The sequence below is a fragment of the Symphalangus syndactylus genome, chromosome 20, assembly GCF_028878055.3.
Source record: "Symphalangus syndactylus isolate Jambi chromosome 20, NHGRI_mSymSyn1-v2.1_pri, whole genome shotgun sequence".
NCBI lineage: Eukaryota > Metazoa > Chordata > Mammalia > Primates > Hylobatidae > Symphalangus > Symphalangus syndactylus.
Genome location: NC_072442.2, coordinates 48,508,159 through 48,531,036, shown reverse-complemented (window position 1 = coordinate 48,531,036; position 22,878 = coordinate 48,508,159). Strand labels below are relative to the sequence as shown.

General features: G+C 41.4%; 1 protein-coding gene across 6 annotated transcripts in view; it reads right to left on the bottom strand.

Moving 5' to 3' along the window:
- Positions 1-8,747, bottom strand: part of TANC2 (tetratricopeptide repeat, ankyrin repeat and coiled-coil containing 2) — a 489,961-nt gene extending 481,214 nt beyond the window's left edge. For 3 of the 6 annotated variants that reach the window (XM_055258661.2, XM_055258667.2, XM_055258668.2), the window contains exon 1: positions 8,225-8,747. The gene's annotated coding sequence lies outside the window, so the exon portion shown is untranslated. The remainder of the gene's footprint in view (positions 1-8,224) is intronic. The other 3 variants (XM_055258662.2, XM_055258663.2, XM_055258665.2) reach the window with 1 other exon arrangement.
- Between the last annotated feature and the right edge of the window lie 14,131 nt (positions 8,748-22,878).

Sequence of the window (22,878 nt, the reverse complement as noted above, 5' to 3'; positions counted from 1 at the left end):
TACCTGGTCCAAAGATCATCCATTTGGAATAACAAAAGTTTTCCACTATTATTGCTTACGTACTTTTCTTTATGAATTTTATGTCTGTAACATTGGTTGATACCTATGAAAAGGAATATATCAATCACTGCCTTTTCATAATACTTTGCCACATAAAGAAAACAGTAAAATCTATCAACATTGGCTTACTGAACTTTAGGGAAGTGGCAAATATTAATAGTATGCTACGTATTTTTTTGAACTATATTTTTCCCAGGAGTAGAAAAAATATGTAAGACACAGGATTCTGAATTACAATTTTAGCTTTTAAGGAAGAATATGAAATTTCCATCCTCAAGTGAAAGACAATGGTAGTAAAATTAACAACTTATACATAGTAGTCAATAAATATTTAAATGAATGAATGTTAATACACTCCATAAAAATACCCCAGTTTTTCCAACATAACTAATCCAACTCCATTCTTAAACTTTACACACAAGGTATCTGCCTAACAAACTAATATACAAAATCAAGGTTTTTAAAAATATAACAATGATCTTTTATTGCAAAAAATGTATATGAGAAACTGAGATGTGAGCAAAGAAAAACATTCTACTACATGCTGTTCTCCAAACTCCTCTCCACCTGGGATACTTCTTTTAAAGAAAAAAAAAAGGAATAGAATCTTGAAACACACTTTGTGAGAGTCTTATTCAGTGTTAGATATAATAAGGGTGTCATCAGAGAGGTACAACAGGGGCCTGTGAGATAAATCATGACAAAAGCAAAGTGGCCAATCTTCTCAGTAAATAGAAGGAATTATGACCTGCGAAGCCCTTCAAAAAAGTAGCTGGTATATCTCCAACTCATGACATTCAATGAACACTTAATGGGCACAGGCTATGTAATAGACCAAGGACTGACAAACTTATTCTCTAAAGAGCTAGCTAGTAAATATTTAGGCTTTGAAGGCCATATGGTCTCAATAGCAACTAGTAGTCAAATCTGCTGCTGCACCCAATACTCAATATGTAAATAAGTGAATACGGCTAAGTTCCAATAGAACTTTCTTTATGGACAATGAAATTTGAATCTCCTTTAATTTTCATATGTCATGAAGTATTATTCCTCCTGTGATATCTTTTCAACTGTTTAAATTGTAAAAACCATTCTTAGTTTGCAGGTCATACAAAAACAGACAATGGGCTGGATTTGGTCTATGGGCTATCGTTTGGCAACTCTTGCATTGTACAAAGAAAATCATTTGGCTAAAGTTCACACAGAAAATCTCATCTTCCTCTTGCCACCAGCAAACATAAAAAAGAACAAAATCTGGTTTACCTTTAGGGTTAGTTTTAGTTACAGTCCAGGACTCACTCTGAGTAATATTTTAGATGGTGTGTATATTTCTGTAAACCTACCTCCTGGTGCCTAAAATTTCCTCTAATTCCACAAGAGATGAGGTTTCAAAGGCATAACTGAGATAACTGTCAACAATCCTTACTCAGTAAGTAGATAACGAGCACCTACTATGTACTAACTATACTGATGCTGAAAAGATGAAAAGTCACAGTGCCTGCTTAAAAGCTCACATATTAGTGATGAGCCAGTCATATTAAATATTTAAAATATGTTACGGCCGGGTACGGTGGCTCACGCCTGTAATCCCAGCACTCTGGGAGGCCAAGACGGGCCGATCATTTGAGGTCAGAAGTTCGAGACCAGGCTGGCCAACATGGCAAAACCCCATCTCTACTAAAAATATAACAAAATTAGCTGGGCATGGTGGCACATGCCTGTAATCCCAGCTACTCAGGAGGCTGAGGCAGGAGAATCAGTTGAACCCAGGAGACAGAAGTTGCAGTGAGTCAAGATGGCGCCATTACACTCTAGCCTAGGCAACAGAGTGAGACGGCGTCTAAAAAAAAAAAAAAAAAAAAAAAAATGTGGTGGCAACTACTATATACACCAAGTGCAAGGGCAGAATAGAGAACATCGTGCCCAAGCCCACCTGGGGGAGTAAGTAAAACCTTCTTCACTCAGAAGACACTGGACTAAGGCATGATGGCTGTGAAGCAGTTTGCCCAGAGAACAAAGGAGAGGGCAGGAGTAGTCTGTGAAAAAAAGAACTTCATAAAGAAAGGCATGAAAAGGTAAGAGAATACTACATAGTGAAGGAACCACACAAAGTTTACAATCGCTAAAGCACTTGGAAGACAGAAGTGGCAGGCAATGAGTCTAAAGAGGAGGCAGGGACCAGATCATCAAGGACCTTAAATGGTTTGCTAAGAAGTTTCCACTTTACCCATTCAGTGATGAGGAGCCAGTGAAAGATTCTGAAGAAAAAAGTGACATGATCAAATGACTATCTAGAAAGATCACTCTGGAAGCAACACAATGGAAGAAAGGTAGGCAAAGTTGACAAAAACACTAAAGGTGTTTCCTCAGCAATTGGATTTTTAAAAAAACACACCAACAAGATCATTTCTATAATGCAACTACTCAGTTTAAATGAGTGACATGAGACTCTCTTAAGTTCTGATAAACAAAGAAAGGAGTTTAAGATGCACTATAAACCATGTAGTGAATAAAGGCAGAAATTGATATTATGGGGAAGAAAAGGCATAATAGAACACCAACACAATTATTTTGCCTCTTAAACTTAGTAATGTTTACCTTCAACTATTCAAGGGCAAACAGAGACTGAACATAACAAGATACTTCATGTGTGGCCCACAACAAAAAAAAACTTATATGACACATCCACAAACACAGCTTTCACGTGATTTATAAAGATTTTTTAAAATAAACTGACCTAATAAATTTGTTTCCAGAAAAAATTATGGTATTATAGTTACTTTGACCCTTCTAGAAAAAAAAAGGTCCCAGAAAGTTTTTTCACTAATTGCGTAACCTGCTTTAGCCTTCTAAAACACAGACCCAAAGTTCTTGTTCTCCATCTAATATTACCTTGAATCTTAAATACGCAAAGTAAAATGTCCTCTGAAACAGCGGTCCCCAGCCTTTTTGGCAACAGGGACCAGTTTTTCCAGACAATTTTTCCAGGGGGTAGGGGGGCAGAGATGGTTTGGGGATGAAACTGTTCCACCTCAGATCATCAGGCATTAGATTCTCAAGAGGGGTGGACAACCCCGATCCCTCTCATAAGCAGTTCACAATAGGGTTCAAGCTCCTATGAGAATCTAATGTAGCTGCTGATCTAACAAGAGGAGGTGCTCAGGCAGTAATGCTGGCTGGCCAGCCACTCACCTCCTGCTGTGCACCCTGGTTCCAAACAGGCCATGATGGCCCAGGGGTTAGAGACCCCTGCTCTAGAAGAAAGAAAACTGGCTGGGCACAGTTGGCTCACACCTGTAATCCCAGCACTTTGGGAGGCCAAGGCAGGTGGATCACTTGAGTCCAGTAGTTTGAGATGAGTCTGGACAACAGAGTGAAACACTGTCTCTACAAAGAGTACAAAAATTAGCTGGATATGGTGGCATGTGCATATAGTCTCAGCTACTCGGCAGGCTGAGGTGAGAGGATCGCCTGAGCCCAGGAGACATGGGCTGCAATAGGCTAAGATCACACCACTGCACTCTACCCTGGGAGACATGGTGAGATCCTGTCTTGAAAAGAGAAAAGAAAGGGAAAGCGAAGGGCAGAAGGAGACTGCTGAGTGGGAAAACACAGCTCTAATCTTTAAGCTCTTCTTTAACCTAATTCTCTCTGTGGCCTTTTCAACAAACTCATCAGCGATATACACTCTGCATCACCATACACACATCTCCTCAATTCATTTTTTTTTCATCTTAAACAGTCTTCATCTAATGCAAGTTACTACAAAAGATGCTATTCAAAGAAACCAAACGGTATTCTCATGGTATTGCAATGAAGTCTACACTATTTATTTGTATAGTATATTTACAGAGTGCCTTTCCCTCAAGATAATCAGAGCATTTGATGACTACAGGCACATTAAGCAAATATAACAATGCTGAGTCTCAAGTCATTCAGAAAGAAAAAAAAAGTCCAAATAATTGAACTAGCTTCCAAACTATTTTATAACATTTAGTGCCTTGAACAGACTAGTACTAGAAGAGTAAATAGCCCTCTGCAACAGCTTGTTCTAGCTCCTTGAATTAAAATCTGCATATTGTACCGTCAGCAAAAATATCCCAGCTAACATTGGTGATTCTGGGTAAGTTCAATCCAACAATATTCAACTAGTGTGCCCAATCAGAGTGTCTCAGATCTCATTTTAATTCTACTGTAAAAGGAAGAATATGACAAGGAGAGGATTTTCATGCATTTCTTTTATGCACACTTGTTCTACTATATATTCAATCAGTACCAACCACCCTAATAGTCCCCTTTGAAACGACTGGATTAGTATACTCCTTCCTAGGGTCTCTTTCCCTCTCCATTCAAAATAATTCATACAGAGTCATTTAAGAAATACTCAAAGAGCAAAGGCAGTTATGGGGGAAAGAAGAAAAAACAGAGCTAGCATGGGACAGTCAAGCATCCATGATGGAAGAGGGAAATAATTTATTAATGTTTAACAATGTTAGTAAAATCCTAATTTGCAAACCAAATTAAGTTTTACAAGTGAAGTATGCTAAAATGAACTACCAACCAGTAACCAATACAAATACAAAGCACAGTCTGAGTGTATGACAATTTATTAAATATATTAAATTACGTAAGCATATAACCTGAATAAGTTTTAGCCATAAGCAGTAGATTATATTGAATTCCCATATCAACAAATGTATATAAAAAGCGAAGTGTTTGGTTACATGAGATATGCAATTCGCAGCACAATAAGGAAAGGTTTCTGTTGAAAAAGAATGGCAGAAGCAATTTGGCTAACAGAAGAAAATAACTCTTATAATTGTGAAAGATAATGTTCCATTTCTTAAACTGGGTAAAAGGTATGTAAGTGTTGCCTGCATTGTGAAGTCTTTATATTTTACACATTTTTATAAATACTTTGTCATATGTGGTCAATATCTTATAAAACAATGTTTAAGTGTGAGAAAAATCTGAACAAACATTTGTTGACATTAGAGGTAAAATGTACATAGGCATCTAATCCATTTGTGCTAATTATGGTACTTTTTAATATAAATGAAAAAGAGATCGTAAAAATACGAGTAGGAAGAAAAATATTGTAATTTATCCTTAATTTCCCTACAGAAAATAAGCAGTAAAGGTTTATTGGTGCTCTTAAAAAGGCTGTGTGTGTGTGTGTGTGTATGTGTATTTATATACACACTACCTATACACACACACACTATATTAAACTACTTGAAATTAACTTTTTACCTCTGAAGTTCCCTTTAAATCAACCACCATCACAAATATTTCCTTAACCACATAAAAAGTACTAATACTCCCCTACGCATAATCCCAGAAATAAGTTAAAAAACAAATTCCTAAAGAGAAATGTTCACACTGCAAATAACTGTATCTTTTGAATATATGCAGACTTAACATCTATGTGAGTCCAGGTTTATCCACATCTATAGTACTTGCTTTATGATGGGCACATGCATTTTAATTATGCCTTGTCAATACTACCTTGAGTGAGAGGGCAATATAGCATATTGATGAGGAGCACAGGTTCTGGAGCTAGCATTCCTAAATGGAAACTTAGCTCTTCTACTTCTCAGCTATATAGTATTGGGCAAGTTATTTAACCTCTCTGTGTTTCAGATTCTCATCTGTAAAACAGAAATAACAGTACATACACCTCATAGGGTGTTGGAACTGATTAAAACAATGTACAACAGGACTGGCAAAGAATAGGTGCTACATAAATGTGAGCTGTTACTACCAGCACAGCTGGCCCTTGAACAACATGGGCTTAAACTGTGCTGGTCTACTCCTATGCAGATTTTCTTCAAGCAATACAGTATTCATGGGATGCAAAAACCGAGTATACTGAGGGCCGACTTTTCCCTATACGTGGTTCCATACACCAACTGCGGGATTTGAGCATGCAAGGATTTTGGTATATGTGGGGGTCCTGGAACCAATCCCCTGCATACAATAAGGGAAGAATGTAGTAGTAATTGTACTGCACCCTCTTCCTGAACATACCAAAAACATTCTTAAGCAATCTGAATTCCTGACTAACATCAAATGCTACCTATATTTAAAATAGACATCAAATCTGAGGCCTGATTAACAGTAAGTTTAAAGCCCTTCAACTCTGAAGAAAATAGGTGATTCACAGATCTACATAACTACTCTATCAAGAACAATCTGAGAGGACTGGTTCCCCGAGCGCAACTATCAATTTCTTCCCTTACACAAGGGGGCAGTGATAACAAGAAAAGAATCGGGCTCTGTAACACCTCTTCCTACAGACAGTAGGGGGTGACAGTACATATGGCTTACAGTCAGAACAAAACAGGAAGACCCAACAGAATTCTCTTTATTCTCCTCTGGCCCTTTCCTCTGTTCTTCAGCCCCAACAGCGTCTCAAGGTAAGGGACATATCTACAGAAAAGACTAAAACCCAAAATCAATTACCAAGGAAAATCTATTTTTGTCTTTGAAGCAAATGATCCCTCAATGGCTGAATTTGGATCTAAGGGAAAGCCAATCAGTATGAATTTTCAGATTATCTGGCAAATTACTATAATGAGAACAGCATTCACACATGTAATATAATTTCTTCACAAGAATTATAAAACATTAAAATCTCATCAATAATTAAGTACATTCTAATGAACACATTTCCATATTTCTGCTTTTGTTATATAGTATATTCACACTCATTGTATGTATACATATAAGTTACATTAAATAGATCATGGAGTTGTCTTTTGTTACTTGTGAAATTCCAGCTATGTTCTGACAATCCTCTCAAAACAGATGTTCTTAAATAGAAGTCACAATGTTTTGCAGCATGTGGGTAATTTCTTATGTATGTATAATATATATGCACATATATCTATATAGAGACATAAATAAATATCTAGATACAGAGGTGAGCAGGAGAGAGGGAGAAAGAGAATGTTTACCGTTTTATTTCGTGATCACATCCCTAAGAGCATCCACCTGGGAAATGCTGCAAGAAGCACTCCACTGGCAGTATCCATGTTGTTGCTTTTTATGCCAATTTACTGTATTTTTTTTTTTAATGATTTCACCATCCCAACACCAAGAACATACAAGAATATTTTAGTACTGCCGTTCTCTATAATTAACCATTGTGATAGATACTGGCTCCAACCCCTCAAAATGCCTGAAAATCTATTCCTTTTGTTCACCATACTGTTTTGTTTTCCTCATTACAGATATTTTCACCTGTGTAAAAATCAGGAAAAGGGCACATACGAAAAATACTTCCCTTTGCCTAATAATCTTGAACTCATAATTATGGTCAAGACGTTTGGGGTTTTGTTTGTGTCTTTTCCTGGAGAGGAGCAGGGAAGAGAGTGAAAGACACCCGAAACACCAAATCTTCTTCCTAATGTTAATTATCATTGTTTATGTTTTGTGAAGGCCATTCTAAACATTCCACACCTGGAATTGAAGACTGGATACAATTGTACCAGTGCTCTATACGCTGATGGCAAAACCTGGAATTATTTTAGCCCTATTTTTTCTTTCCCATCTCACAGCCAGATACAATTTGCTTTTTTTCTTTCACGTGGTTACTTTCTCTACCTCAAAAAAAATAGCTTATCATAGGTCCTCCCGATTTCCTATGGCAAAATATCTAGCAATGAGCCTTATTAATCTTTTATTATGCTACACCTCCTTTCCCAGAGGAATTATTAATATCGTTAATAACACTTCGACCATGAATCTCAACGCCACACAGGCCAGCCCATCCTGTGCCTTACCTGGCACATTTCACAACTACTTTTATGCTGCATTCTGGGGGCACATTTTGCAACTCGTTCTGCACCACATTCCCTGCCACGTTTAGCAATCCGCCTCGCATCTTATCCTTGGTCCCCGTCATCCAGAGACGCTCTAGGTACCAAATTCCATGACATCTTCAGTGACAGCCAAGTGGCGACCCCACACGCCTCTGAAGCCCGCCTTGGTGTCATATTCGAAGCCAGCCTTCCCCACGCCTTGGACACCGAGGCACTTCGCTGCCCATTTCGCCGTCTCCCCGCTCGCCCCCGCCCCTCTCCCCGGAGCCGAGGCTGTGAAAGCGAACGACCCTGTCACTGAAGCGACCTTTCCTCTCCCTGCTCCCCGGGCCCCTTACCTGCCGCTCTGAGGGGCTCTGTGCACCTCCGGGTCAAGCCCCAGTCCCTGGGGTCTCCTGTGAGGACCGCGCCGCCCGCCGGCGCCGCCCGCGATTCCCGGAGCACCTCGCAGTCCTCCGACGCCCCGCGGCGGGTCTGCACCCTGGAACGGCGCGGCGGGGCCTCGCAGCCGGCGAGCGCAGCCCGCGGCGGTGCTCCTGTCAGCGGCGGCTCGGGGGCCAGCTCTCGCCCCTCGACTCGGCTCGGCTCGGCGGCGGCGGCGGGCGCCTCGCTCCGCCTAGCGCGCGGCACAGCCGGGAGGTGAGCGCGAGGGGGATGGGAATGGGGGCGGGGCCGCCCGAATGAGGCGCGGAGGGCGGCGGCGGCAGGAGGGCAGCGCCAGCGGCCCCGGGCCGGGCGCTCGGAGCGCTCGCAGCTTCCCCCGCCGGGCGGGCGGCTCGCGCGAGGCGGCTGTGCCAGCGGGCCCCGCCGGAGCAGCGCGCCCAGCAACCCGCGCCCGGCCGGCCGCTCGCTAGCGCCGCCGCCGCGCTGGGGGCGTCGCACCCTCGGCGGCCGCCCGCAGCCCCGCCCCCTCCGGGCCGGGGTGGGGAGGAGCGCGAGCGCGGAGGGAGCGCGCGTGCGTGGGGGCGCGTGCGTGGTGGAGCGCGCGCGCCCCCGCCCCTTCCATAGCTTGGGGGTGGGGAACTGCTGGAAGAGGGAGTGGGGACGCAGCCCTCCTCCGCGCGGAGAAACGAGGCCCTGGCTCTGGCGCTCTGGGATGTCCTGGCATTTCTCGTATCCCCGGGGGGCTCGGACTTGTGGGTGGCATTTGGAGGAGCAGCAGGGAGGAAGCTCGGTAACTGACAAGGCCCTACATAGTAGGGCTCCGCCCTCAGGGGTGATGTCACTCTCGAGGTGGCTGCTGCTGTCACGTGCGCCCATTTCAGGGCCTGTCCTCCTGCTTTGATGACCGGAACGCTCCCCTAGATCTCCCCCACTTAGGTCACCTCAGGCGCATATCAATCAGTCTGAGAGTCCTCGAAGGCTACAAGTGTCAGTTATTCTTTCTCGGATTCTCAATGATAGTTTGTAGACGGCTTCAAAAGGCCACGGTTGTCTGTGGGGAGAATCAGAATGAGAAAGAAAAACAAAGCAACAGTGGGGTTGGTGGGGAGACCAAGACTGTTATTTAGAATAATGGCTGAAAATTCACCAACCACAGCTTGCGAACCTGAGGTAAAGTCGTGGCGCTGCTTCTGTCACTGCCAGGTTAGCTAAGAAGTAACGTGGTTTTAAAAGCTGGTCGGCAAGGGCGCGAAAGCCACCACATTAATACCTCGTCGAACGATGTTAGGTCATATTTCACCCTCCACCTAGATCTTCTTCTCCACTACTCTTTCCCTCCTATCATAAAACAGCAAGTCGGCTGTGGAAGATATTTGGGACATAAACATCTTCGCGTGCTGCAAGATGATGCGAAGCAATCACTGTTACCAACTCTGCCCGGCTCGCCTTCCTTTCCATAAACTGAGATGACCTTTCGTGGTCATCCAACTTCTTAATCAGATGCCGTGATCGGAAATAGATGCGCCAAATTACATCAATCAAGGGAGCTGTGTCTGTGGAGCTTCCAAGGTAGAGAGGTTTGTTTGATAACAGCACTTTACCCCATCCTGTAGCACTTCATCCAGGAGTTTCTTCAATTTTCAAAAATTAGTATTAATTTCAGAACAATACAAGAAACTGGATATGAACATGTCCATCCAACAGCTCTTCTTTACAGTGAATGCTTGCAAAGTCAGAGCTAGAGCAGCTTTGAATAGTACAGCTAACATGGCAAGGTGAAGGGCCGACATATGGAATCTTTTGGTTTTAACTCCAGAAAGATTAATCTAACGAAAACCCATCTACCTATGGTATTGGAGGCAAGGTAGTGATTACTTACAGGGGAATTGATTGAGAGGGGACAGGAGAGAGCCTTCTGGTTTGCTGGAAATATTCAATATCTTAATGGTTACCTGGGTGTATACGTATGCAAAAAGATCTGTGCGCTCCATGTCAGTTTTTTAAAATCACATACACACAAAGAAGCATTACAATGTCATCATCACTGGAGTCGGAAAACCTCGGTTTGAATCGCAATGTCACCCAACACTTACCTGCTATGTGATCTTGAACAGGTCTCTGGACCTTCCTTTCTTCATCTGTCTATCGTGGGTGATATTAATATTTACCTCACAAATGGATGTAAAGATGAAACAAAATTTTGGAAAATACTTAGCACAAAGCCTGTTACACAATAAGGACTCAGGAAACAGGAGCTATTATGTTATCCTTCTTACACTCTAATTTATCCTATTTAATTCTCCTTCGGTCTTTTTTTATTTATTTTTAAGATTACTTTGTATCTAAGCCTTTCCCTGCGAGTTTCACTGAGGCTAATAACATTCCTTCTCCAAGAAATAACAAAAGGCAGTCAGGGGTGTAATGTTGGTTTTCAAACTAGTTCAGGTGGCAGTCCCTAGAAATTATGGTGCTCAATGTGGAGCATCATGAAATACAGATAGATTTAACTCTGCCATATGGAATTGACACAATTTTACAAGCACTAAATCTGGCAATTTTATGGTTATGCAAATCTCCACATATTAAAAAAATGGGGGCTTTTTCGTTGTTGTTCTTCCTTTTTTTTTGAGACAGAGTCTCGACCTGTCACCCAGGCTGGAGTGCTGTGGCGCCATCTGGGCTTACTGCAACCTCCGCCTCCCGAGTTCAGGCGATTTTTATGCCTCAGCCTCCTTCCCAAGTAGCTGGGATTACAGGCAGATACCACCACCCCTGGCTAATTTTTGTATTTTAGGTACAGATGGGGTTTTGCCATGTTGACCAGGCTGGTCTCGAGCTCCTGACCGCATGTGATCCACCCAGCTTGGCCTCCCAAAGTGCCGGGATTACAGGCATGAGCCACTGTGTCCAGCCAAAAAATAATGTGTTTTTAAGAAATAATATGTCTGTGTTTTTCTCTTTAAATTTATTTGCAACTTTTTTTACAAGGTAGGAAGTAAGAAAAAATTAATAATAATTCATAAAATGAAAACCTTTAAACCCATTTTTCCTGGAAATTAGAAAAACACTGTAATTGTTCAATTTTAGCAACAGAGCTCATTATTGGATTTACCCACAGTAAGCTCTGATAGCTGTAACCCACATGGTCTCCTGCGCTGATAAAGTGAGTAACTCTGACTCACTGTCCTCATCATACTTCCAAAGATCAGTCACCACTTCTTCTAGCCAGCCTTTCCCAAATCCCATTTTCATGTGGGCAGTGTCCAGGAATGAACTCACTGCTTCGCTCTTTTGATCATCCACCATCCTTCTATTCTGCCAATTCTCTTCCAGGTAGTTCTACTGTCCAGCCTTATAATTTGTTGCCACACTCTAACTTTGAGGAGGAAACAATATGTCCCTGACAGAGTTGTGGGTGGGGTGTAGTAGGGACAGAGAGCAACATTGCATTGAGAAGCTACCTCTGGTCTCAACTCCTCTCCCTGATTCCCTTTTCTGTCACTATTACCCGAAATCCTGAGAATACTAATTTTATTACCTACTAAAAATCCATTCTAGTAAAGATGTTAGTCTATAACTTAAATTTGGAAACATTACGTATGCCGTGTAATAAGAACCTGCAAATAATTGTTCATAACGTAGCCCATCCTTACCCTATACCTCCCAACATTTTAGCATCATCTGTATCATTCAAAATGCCCTTTCTTGCCCTTTCAACTCTGCACTATCACCCACCTCTGCATATGGTGTCTTCCCTGGCTACCTCTAAGTCTCTCTTTCTTTCTTTTCTTTCTCTTTCTTTTTCTTTCTCTTTCTTTCTTTTTCCTTCCTTCCTTCCTTCCTTCCTTCCTTCCTTCCTTCCTTCTCTCTCTCTTTCTTTCTTTCTTTTTTTGACACAGGGTCTCACCCTCATCACCCAGGCTGGAGTGCAGTGACACTATCATGGCTCACTGCAGCCTCTACTTCCCGGACTCAGGTGACCTTTCCACATCAGCCCCCTGAGTAGCTGAGAGCAAAGGTGCATGTCACCATGCCCAGATAATTTTTTATATTGTTATAGAGATGGAGTCTCGCCATGTTGCCCAGGCTGGTCTCGAACTCCTGGGCTCAAGCAATCCGCCTGCCTCAGCCTCCCACAGTGCTGGGATTACAGGCATAAGCCACTGCTCCCAGCCCTCTAAGTCTCTCAAGTAAACCATCAGGTTCACCTTTTTCTACCCTTTTCCCTCAACTCTCTCTCCCTAAATAAAAAGTAATACCACCCACCACTGAGTGATCACCTACTGGCAGCAAATATTTTACCAGCTACTTTATATGCACAACGTCATTTAATTCCCACAACATCCTATCAGATAAGTATTATCTTAATTTTTTAGATGAGGGGGGTTCTGAGAGGTTAAATAGCCAGCCCAGTTTTACACTGAATGATGGGTAGAGCCACAAACTGAACCTAGACATAAACTTTATTCTCTATCAGTTACCCTGAGGAGATTGCCATATAAAGTGTAAAGGAGAACAAAGATTACGTATTTTTTAAATGTGAGTTGCCAGTTGCTCATGCCCGTAATCCCAGAGTCTCAGAAGACTGAGACAGGAGGATCACCTGAGGCCAGGGGTTTGAGGCCACAGTGAGCTATGATTGCACCACTGCACTCCAGCTGGGGCAACAGAGTAAGACCCCCACTAAAAAAAAAAAAAAAAAAAAAAAAAAAAAAAAAAAAAAAAAAAAAAGTGAGCCATGTCACATAATGGAAGCATTTCTAAAAGGTTGATGTAAATGAAATTTTCCTCATTGATTGTTTTTCATAATCTCATTTCTTGTTGATCTGCAATTAATGACTTACTCAATAGCTTCAACATTTTCCCCACCAGCTCTACCTCAACCTTTTGATGAATATTTAATATTTCTAGATGAACACTTAAAAACGTTTCCACATAGAGGAGCTACTAAAAAGAAGTTTCTAGTAAATCCCTTTTTTGTAAAATGAAAAATGCATGTAAAATGTGAATAAACAAATGCTCATATATTTTTACATTGACATTTATAAATGTTTGACAAGTATTTGCACCTACTGTTCGTATATAGCTGTGATAAGTGCCATAGGGCATATAGAATTGATTTGAGGAAAGTCTTGCCTACTTAACTGTCATAATCTATTTGAGAAACAGAATGCTTAAAACATTTAAATATATAATATAGCATATTATAGAATTAAGTCTCAACATGAATAAAACAGCAAGTTCTGTAATAAATTACAAGAAGGAGGGATACAAGTTTGACTTGTATAGAACTGCTTCTTGAGAAAAGCGGAATAGGAAAAAGAAATGGTTGGAAAGAAGGAAGGAAGGGCCCTGAGAGCTCAACAAAAGGAGGGAATGAATACGACAACCTCTTAAGTCAAAGAACGGATCTCTTTTGAAGATGAGTTGCTTTCTTAATAAAGACATGAACTCAGCTGCCATTAGGACATGTTCTCTCTCTCATTTCTGACCTTTTGTATTAGGCTGTCTCTCTCTCTCTCTTCTCATTCTACATTTGAGCATTCTCTCTGTTTCTCAGGCTCATGTGTTGTAAAATACATCAGCTAACAGCATTCACAGATTTAGCTACTAAGGAGAGACTGACTTGATTCTCTGGATATAGAGTACAGAAATTCCAGGAAGGACTCTGATTGGCCCAGCTGGGATCAAGAGCTCTCTTGCAGCCAATTCCAGGGGTGTACATTATAAATTGTACAACATGTGTTTCAGTATGAATGCATTTATTTTCTCTGAAGAGGGGATCCACTGGTTCCATTAGATTGTCAAAGGAAGGGATTTGTAACTCAAAAGCAGTAAAGAGCTACTACAAATACAAAATATGCCAAAACCATCTCTCATTTCTTCTCTCCCAAACCAGCCCTTCTGACTCCCCTGCTCTGTCGCTGATACCCCAGTCTTCTAGACTGCTAGACTTGTTACCTTGTTGTGTTTTGATACTTCACTGTTCTTTGCTCCCTGCATTTAGTTATTCAGTAGATTGTGTTCATTTTTCCCATGCAGTGGTTTTAGAACTATTCTGTTTCCACAGGCACAATCCTTGACTATCAGCTGTCATCTTCTTTAGCTCACTAAATAGTAACATCTTCTTAACCAGATTCTTACCAGTTGTCTCTCCCTGCTCAAATCCACCTTATTAGATGAGTGTTTTAAACTCTGCCTTTCTGTCATTCTTCTGCTCAAAGACTCCACAATGTCTCCTTTCCTGGGCAGTAAGAAAGACCCCATGCAGTCTGGTCCAGGCCCATCTGTTTAACCTTTTACCAACTGATGTCTTGTTCCTTATTAGTAAATGCTCTCCTACTCAGCCACACTTGTTGCTCAATGATCTGTTCTTTAAACGTGAAATGTGTCTATTTGTAGTTCACATCAATGTTTGTCTTTATTAAGAAAACAACTCATCTTCAAAAGAGGTCCATTCTTTGGCCTAAGAGATTGGTCCCTTCCTTCTCTGCTCCATCCATTTCTTTTTACTGCTTTGCTTTCCTCAAGACAGCGAAGAACTCAAGAAGAAGTTCCATACCATCCCAGTCAAACTTGTATCCCTCCTTCTGTGATTTATTAGAGAACTTACTGTTTTACTCATGTTGACACTTAATACTATAGCATACGGTATTACATATTATATCTTTAAATGTTTTAAGCATCTTGTTTCTCAAATACATTATAGGTTCCGAGGGATATTCCAGTCCTTTAATGAGTCTGGAATTCCATACAGGTGGACCCCTAGTTAATTTTTTACCCATTCTTACCCGGTTTGTTACTTAATACATTCCTGGTAACATGTACAAACATTGATTATGCAAAAATTAAATGCATTGAATATTATAGGAGCAGAGCTTTTTTCTAGGGACCTGAAAAATAGTATTCAATTCCTACTTGCAATTCACCTTTTTTTTTTTGAGACAGAGTTTTAACTCTTGTTGTCCAGGCGGGAGTACAGTGGCACAATCTCGGCTCACAGCAACTTCTGCCTCCCGGGTTCAAGTGATTCTCCTGCCTCAGCCTCCTGAGTAGCTGGGATTACAGTGTGCACCACCATGCCCAGCTAATGTTGTATTTTTTTAGTAGAGATGGGGTTTCACCATGTGAGTCAGGCTTGTCTCGATCTCCTGACCTCAAGTGATCCACCTGCCTCAGCCTCCCAAAGTGCTGGGATTACAGGTCTGAGCCACCGCACCCGGCCTAATTCACCTTTAAGATACAATCTTTGACAATGTATTTCCAGCATTTATTATATGTTCTAGTTTTGTCCTAATTAATATCTACCTGACAGGGTAAGCTAAAGTTTCATGGCTTTGTATACAGCCAATGACTCCTCCTTCGCTCAATTGTATTGTTTCAAAAACTTACGCTGCTTATTACCAGCATCAGCATTTTAATTTTTCCATTTTTGACTCATATTTGTAATAGTGGGGAAAATGTAATAAAGTATTCAAATGATTACATAAACATATACCAAAAATAGTGATGCTACCAAAAATAGGCTCTGCTGGGCACGATGGCTCATGCCTGTAATCCTAGCACTTTAGAAATCAGAGGTGAGAGTATCACTTGAGCCTAAGAGTTAGAGCCCAGCCCAGGCAACATAGTGAGACCCTATCTCTACAAAAAATAAATAATAGCGAGGCGTAGTAACACAGGCCCGTAGTCCCAGCTACTCAGGAGGCTGAAGCAGGAGGATCACTTAAGCCAGGAGGTCGAGGCTGCAGTGAGCCATGATCATGTCACTGCACTCCAGCCTGGGCAACAGAGTGAGAAAAAAAAAGAAAGAAGAAGAAGAAAATAAAGAAAAAGAAAACAAAATAGATTCTTGACTGGTAGGCTGTGCCACTGTGTAAGAAGAGCTTAAAATATCCAGTCATCAGCAGATCGGCAGATGCATAAATGTCACAATTCAGTGTATAAAAAGTGACTGAGGGATGACATTGTATAATACAAGAAAGTTTTAGTTGATCTAAAGTTGAAACATTGATGATCAACTCTTTGCGCTTATAGTTCACACATTTATTTTTCAAGAACAACATGTTAAAAAAAATGACCACATAAAGATTATGCCACTGAGCCACCACATATAAGACCTGAACTTTGAGTTGATTCTCCAATAGTTGTGTGTGTTTTCATGAACCTGATATATGCCCTCACTCAGAGCACATAAGTAGTTATAAGGTAGTTAATAAATATTACTATATGCCACCTATAGGGAATTCCAAATTCAATAAAAGACTGGGATATCTCCTGGAAGCCAAGGATAAGAGTATGGTGGATCTGTAGACTCAACTGCCATTAGGACATGTTCTGTGTCTCACTTCTGACCTCTATTTTTTTTTTCTATCAGACTCTGTCATTCTGTCTCACTGTCTCTCTCCTCTCATTCTGCATTTGATTTAGCTACAGGGTGGAGTGGGGTGGGGGGCAGTCAGCAGCAAAAGAAAAAGATTGTCCATTGCAGAGAATGAGCCCACAATTATGGCTTAGTACCACAGCCCATATCAATTAGACATGAGTAAAAGTAAAGGTAAGAATACAAAGGGTTGTGTAAATTGTTTTATTTCATATAATGGAATACACTTAAATTTCTTTTTAATCAAATGAGGCTTTAGACAGATGTCAATTTTTTTTTTACATAAGAGAATTATAGTTGGTTGATGTGAAATGTAGAGAGGTTTTAATTATTTAAAATAATGGTGGGGGCGTATGCCTGTAATCCCAGCTACTGGGGAGGCTGAGGCACAAGAATTGCTTGAACCCGGGAGATGGAGGTTGCAGTGAACCGAGACTGTACCACTGCGCTCCAGCCTGGGCAACAGAGAGCAACTCTGTCTCAAAAAAAAAAAAAAAAAAAAAGGAAAATAAAAATAAAAATAAAATGTATGGAAGAGGTAGGGGGAAGAAAAGATAGAGGAAATGAAGGTGTAGATTGGACCTTATCCCACTCAGCTGAAGCCCAGTGAGCTTCAGATTGACTACGTTGAGTCAATCCAGCCTGACAGGCACCTTAAAAGGAACAAAGGGGAGTAAAGAATAAGAATTCAGGCTGGGCGTGGTGGCTCATGCCCATAACCCTAGCACTTTGGGAGGCCAAGGCAGGTGGATCACAAGGTCAGGAGTTCGAGACCAACCTGGCCAACATGGTGAAACCCCGTCTCTACTAAAAATACAAAAATTAGCTGCGCATGGTGGCACGCACCTGTAGTCCCGGCTACTCAGGAGGCTGAGGCAGGAGAATCACTTGAACCTGGGAGGCAGAGGTTGCAGTGAGCTGAGATTGCACCACTGCACTCCAGCCTGGCAACGACAGAGCGAGACTGTCTAAAAAAAAAAAAAAAAAGCATCAGAATTCAATAGAGGAAAAGGGAAGGGGGTATTCTAACATATTGTTACTAACCTAGTAATTGTAATGAAACTTCATTTCATTACTGACTTGGAACTTGGCTATCTGAAAATCTGATCTATCAGGAGCACAGCAAAGAACCAAGGGAATAAAGGAGATGGAAAAAGGCCTCTGGAGAAACAGAGACCACTATGTTCACGCCCTGAAGATCATGCCCATTACTCCTAGACATTCATCAAAGCCCCTTCTCAGGGGCTATTTTTACTTGGATTTGATTTTAGAAAAGCTGGGAATCTGATTTTCAAACCCATAGAAAAGTAAAAGCAATAAACTGGAAGGAGGAGAAACTATCACAGCAGTCATGCAGATAGCAGTAAGAAGAAAGCTGGAAAGCTGGATGTCTTTTTTTTTTTTTTTTTGAGGTGGAGTCTTTCTCCATCGCCCAGGCTGGAGTGCAATGGCGCTATGTCGGCTCACTGCAACCTCCACCTCCCTGGTTCAAGCAATTCTTTTTTCTTTTTCTGAGATGGAGTCTCCCTCTGTTGCCCAGGCTGCAGTGCAGTGCAGTGGCACAATCTTGACTCACTGCAACCTCCGTCTCTCAGGTTCAAGCAAGTCTCCAGCCTCAGCCTCCCGAGTAGCTGGGATTACAGGCGCCTGCCTCCACGCCCAGCTAATTTTTTGTAGTTTTAGTAGAGATGGGGTTTCACCATGTTGGCCAGGCTGGTCTCGAACTCCTGACCTCGTGATTCGCCCGCTTCAGCCTCCCAAATTGCTGGGATTACAGGCATGAGCCACAACGCCTGGCCCTCAAGCAATTCTTGTGCTTCAACCTCCCAAGTAGCCACCACCATGCCCAGCTAATTTTTTTGTATTTTTAGTAGAGATGGTGTTTCACCATGTTAGCCAGGCTGGTCTCGAACTTCTTGCCTCAAGTGATCTGCCCGCCTCAGCCTCCCAAAGTGCTGGTATTACAGGCATGAGCCATGACGCCCAGCTGAAAGCTAGATGTCTTTAAGCAAGGTGTAGATGAAAAAAAAGTATAAATATTAACTTAATGATCAAAAAGCACAGTAATTTAGTTCCTTTAGCATAGGGGAAAACAGCCCTACATACCTCCATAAGCCTTGGGGAAGAAACTTTTAAAACTGATGTCTATATTAACCGTGAGTAAACAAGAAGGTTAAATTACATTCATATAAAGACACTTTCTGAGTTAGGCAACACTCAACTGTATGTAAATAGTTCCATAAGGCACATAATAAAATTTTAAGATGTGGGAGGTTTCATATCACATTAAGAAATGCAAAGAAGTCAAGTGTACAAATGAACACCACAGAGTAGGTACATAAGGCCAGAAGTTGCAGATATAAGGAGATAATGGCCCTCCATGGGCAATCTTGCAGAGCTTCTGTTCCCACGCAGATTCTCACTGCATCGGCTTGTGTTATGACACTGCTATTTGTGTATTTCCCATTTTATTACTTTCTAATTGTATCCATCAGGGTTCTCTAAAGGGACTAATAGGATAGATGTATATATGAAGGGGAGTTTATTAGGGGAATTGACTCACAGGATCACAAAATGAAATCCCACAATAGGCCGTCTGCAAGCAGAGGAGCAAGGAAGCCAGTCTGAGTCCCAAAACCTCTAAAGGAGGGAAGCCAACAGTGCAGCCTTCAGTCTGTGGCAGGAGGTCTAAAAGCCCCTGGTAAATCACTGGTGTAAGCCCAAGACTCCAAAAACTGAAGAACTTGGAATCTGATGTTCAAGGGCAGGAAGCATCCAGCACAGTAGAAAGATGAAGGCCAGAAGACTCAGCAAGTCTGCTCTTTCCAATTTCTTCTGCCTGCTTTATTCTAGCCACGCTGGCAGCTGATTAGATGGTGCCCACCTAGATTGAATGTGGGTCTGCCTCTCCCAGTCTGCCTCTCCCAGTCCACTGACTCAAATGTTAATCTCCTTTGGCAACACCCTCACAGACACACCTGGGAAAAATACTTTGCATCCTTCAATCCAATCAAGTTGACACTCAATATTAGCCATCACACTAATCATGTCCCCAAAGAAACTAAGTGATAGGAAGAATGTAGGACTAGTCTTGTGAATAAGTAAATTGAATAGGAGCAAAACATTAAAAATTTAAACAATTATGTATGAAGATATTTTCAACTTATCATAATTTTATGTTATCCAAGACCTTTCAGGGAATGTCTGTATTGTGCATAAGAAATATCACTTACAGGCTGGGCGCAGTGGCTCATGCCTGTAATCCCAGCACTTTGGGAGACCTAGGCGGGTGGATCACCTGAGGTCAGGAGTTCCAGACCAGCCTGACCAACATGGAGAAACCCTATCTCTACTAAAAATACAAAATTACCCCAGAGTGGTGGTACGCGCCTGTAATCCCAGCTACTCAGGAGGCTGAGGCAGGAGAATTGCTTGAACCCCGGAAGCAGAGGTTGCGGTGAGCCAAGATCGCGCCATTGCACTCCAGCCTGGGCAACAAGACCAAAACTCCATCTCAAAAAAACAAAACACACTTTGGGAGGCCGAGGCAAGTGGATCACAAGGTCAGGAGTTGGAGACCAGCCTGACCAACATGGTGAAACCCCGTCTCTACTAAAAATTCCAAAATTAGCCAGGTGTGGTGGCGCATGCCTGTAATCCCAGCTACTCAGGAGGCTGAGGCAGTAGAATCGCTTGAACCCGGGAGGCAGAGGTTTCAGTGAGCCGAGATCGTGCCATTGCACCCCAGCCAGGGCAACAGAGGAAGACTCTGTCTCAAAAAAAAAAAAAAAAAAAAAGAAATATCACTTACAGTCCGGGTGCGGTGGCTCATGCCTGTAATACCAGCACTTTGTGAAGCCGAGACATGTGGATCACTTGAGGTCAGGACTTTGAGACCAGCCTGGCCAACGTGATGAAACCCTGATCTCTACTAAAAATACAACAATTAGCTGGGTGTGGTAGTACATGCCTATAGTCCCAGCTACTCGGGAGGCTGAGGCAAGAGAATCACTTGAACCCGGGAGGTGGAGGTTGCAATGAGCCGAGATTGCACCACTGCACTCCAGCCTAGGTGACAGAAAGAGACTCCATCTCAAAAAAAAAAAAAAAAAGAAGGAAAGAAAAAGAAAAAAAGAAATACCACTTATAAATTTTAAGAAATAATTCAAAACAGAACAAAGATTTATATAAAAAGATGTTTATAACAGTAGTATTTAGCATCTTTAAAATTGGAAACAATCTAGTTAACCAATGTTTAAAAGTAGTTCAATAAATTATCTTATGTAAATGTTTGATGGACGATTATGCAACCATAAGAACTATATTAGTCAGAAAGTTTTTATGGAATAAATTTAAAAGACAAGATATGTGCAGCATAATCTCAACTATATACAAAATATATAGAAAGAAATATATAGAAATATATGGAAAGATATGGAAAGAAGATGGGACAAAAAGATCCTATTAATAATAGCCACCAAAAAAATGTTTTAAACCTAGGAACAAACTGTATGTGTGATGCCAACACAAAGCCAAATATTCACGGGAAGACATTTTTAAAACCTGAGTATATGAAAAGGTGTACCATGGTCCCTGATAGGAAGACTCAATATTGGAAAGATGCCATTTTTACCCAAATATTTGATAAACTCAATGTAATTCCAATCAAAATTACAATGGGATTTTTAATGAAATTGACATGTTAATTTTAAAATTCATCTGGAAGAATACATACTTAAGAAGAGGTGGGACTTTTTTTTTTTTTTTGAGACAAAGTCTTGCTCTGTCACCCAGGCTGGAGTGCAGTGGTGCCAACTTGGCTCACTGCAACCTCTGTCTCCCGGGTTCAAGTGATTCTCCTGCCTCAGCCTCCCAAGTAGCTGGGATTACAGGTGCATGCCAACATGCCCGGCTAACTTTTGTATTTTTAGTAGAAATGGGGTTCACCATGTTGGTCAGGCTGGTCTCGAACTCCTGAGCTCAAGCAATCCACTGGCCTTGGCCTCCCAAAATGCTGGGATTACAGGCACGAGCCACTGCGCCCAGCAGGGAAGTTTTTTTAAGTACAATGAGGAACTTCATCCTACCAGGTATCAAAACATTTTATATAGGCCACTGGCACTGGCTAAAAATGAATAAGTAAATAAACAAACAAACCATATTATACAACAACAGTAATTAGAGTATGGTATTGGCTCACAAACAGAAAAATAGATAAATGAAAGAGAATAGATCATCAGCTACTGGCACAATCATGTGTGGAAACATTTCAAATAATTGAGAATGGCTGTCGGGACAACTGGTTATGCATTTAAGAAAATAAGACATACTGGCAACATGACAAAACTCCATCTCTACAAAACGATACAAAAATTAGCCGGTCATGGGGGCGCACACCTTTAGTCCCAGCTACCCAGGAGGCTGAGGCAGGAGGATCACTTGGGTCCAGGAGGCAGAGGTTGCAGTGAGCCGAGATCACGCCAGCCTGGGCGACAGAACAAGACCCTGTCTCAAAAAAAAGAAAAAAAAAAAAAAATATATATATATATATATATATATATATATATTTTACGTCACACCATTCGAAAATAAACTCCTTCTTCCCGGTGACTGGTATGGACCAAGTTCTGAAGCAGCAAGCAGGGTGAGGCCAATGTGGCTGGGAATGCATAGCTGGAGGCACACAGGAGGCAGACAGCATGGCAGGGACATTTGTTATTTACAAGGGTATTGAGAAAATTAGGAAATATATTGAGGATGGTGAGAATGAGTTTCTCTGTGTTGGAGAAGGGAGAAGCCTAAAATGAACCTTATGATGCTGGGTTGGAGAAATCAGTGTGTTTTGTATGTCTACTTCCTGGTTTTGAGGCTTGTGCTGAGTTTAGGTAAGATAATGCCCTTGTATTTAGGAAATACACACGGAATTATTTAGAGTTAAGGGCTTCATGTCCTCAATTACTCTCAAATGCATCAGAAAAAATATCTAATATGTATATAGTGCACAGGTAGGGTGGAGGAGAGAGAAGAGATGAAGCAAATGTGATGAAATAACAATTGGGGGATCAAGGTGAAGACTTTATGGGAGTTCATTGTGCCATTCTTGCAACTTTTCTGTAAGTTTGAAATTATTTCAAAATATAAAGTTTGAAAAATAAATTCCAGATGTATCAAAAATCTAAATAATTTTACTTCTTGGAACCTATACCCCAAAATACTCTCACGTAT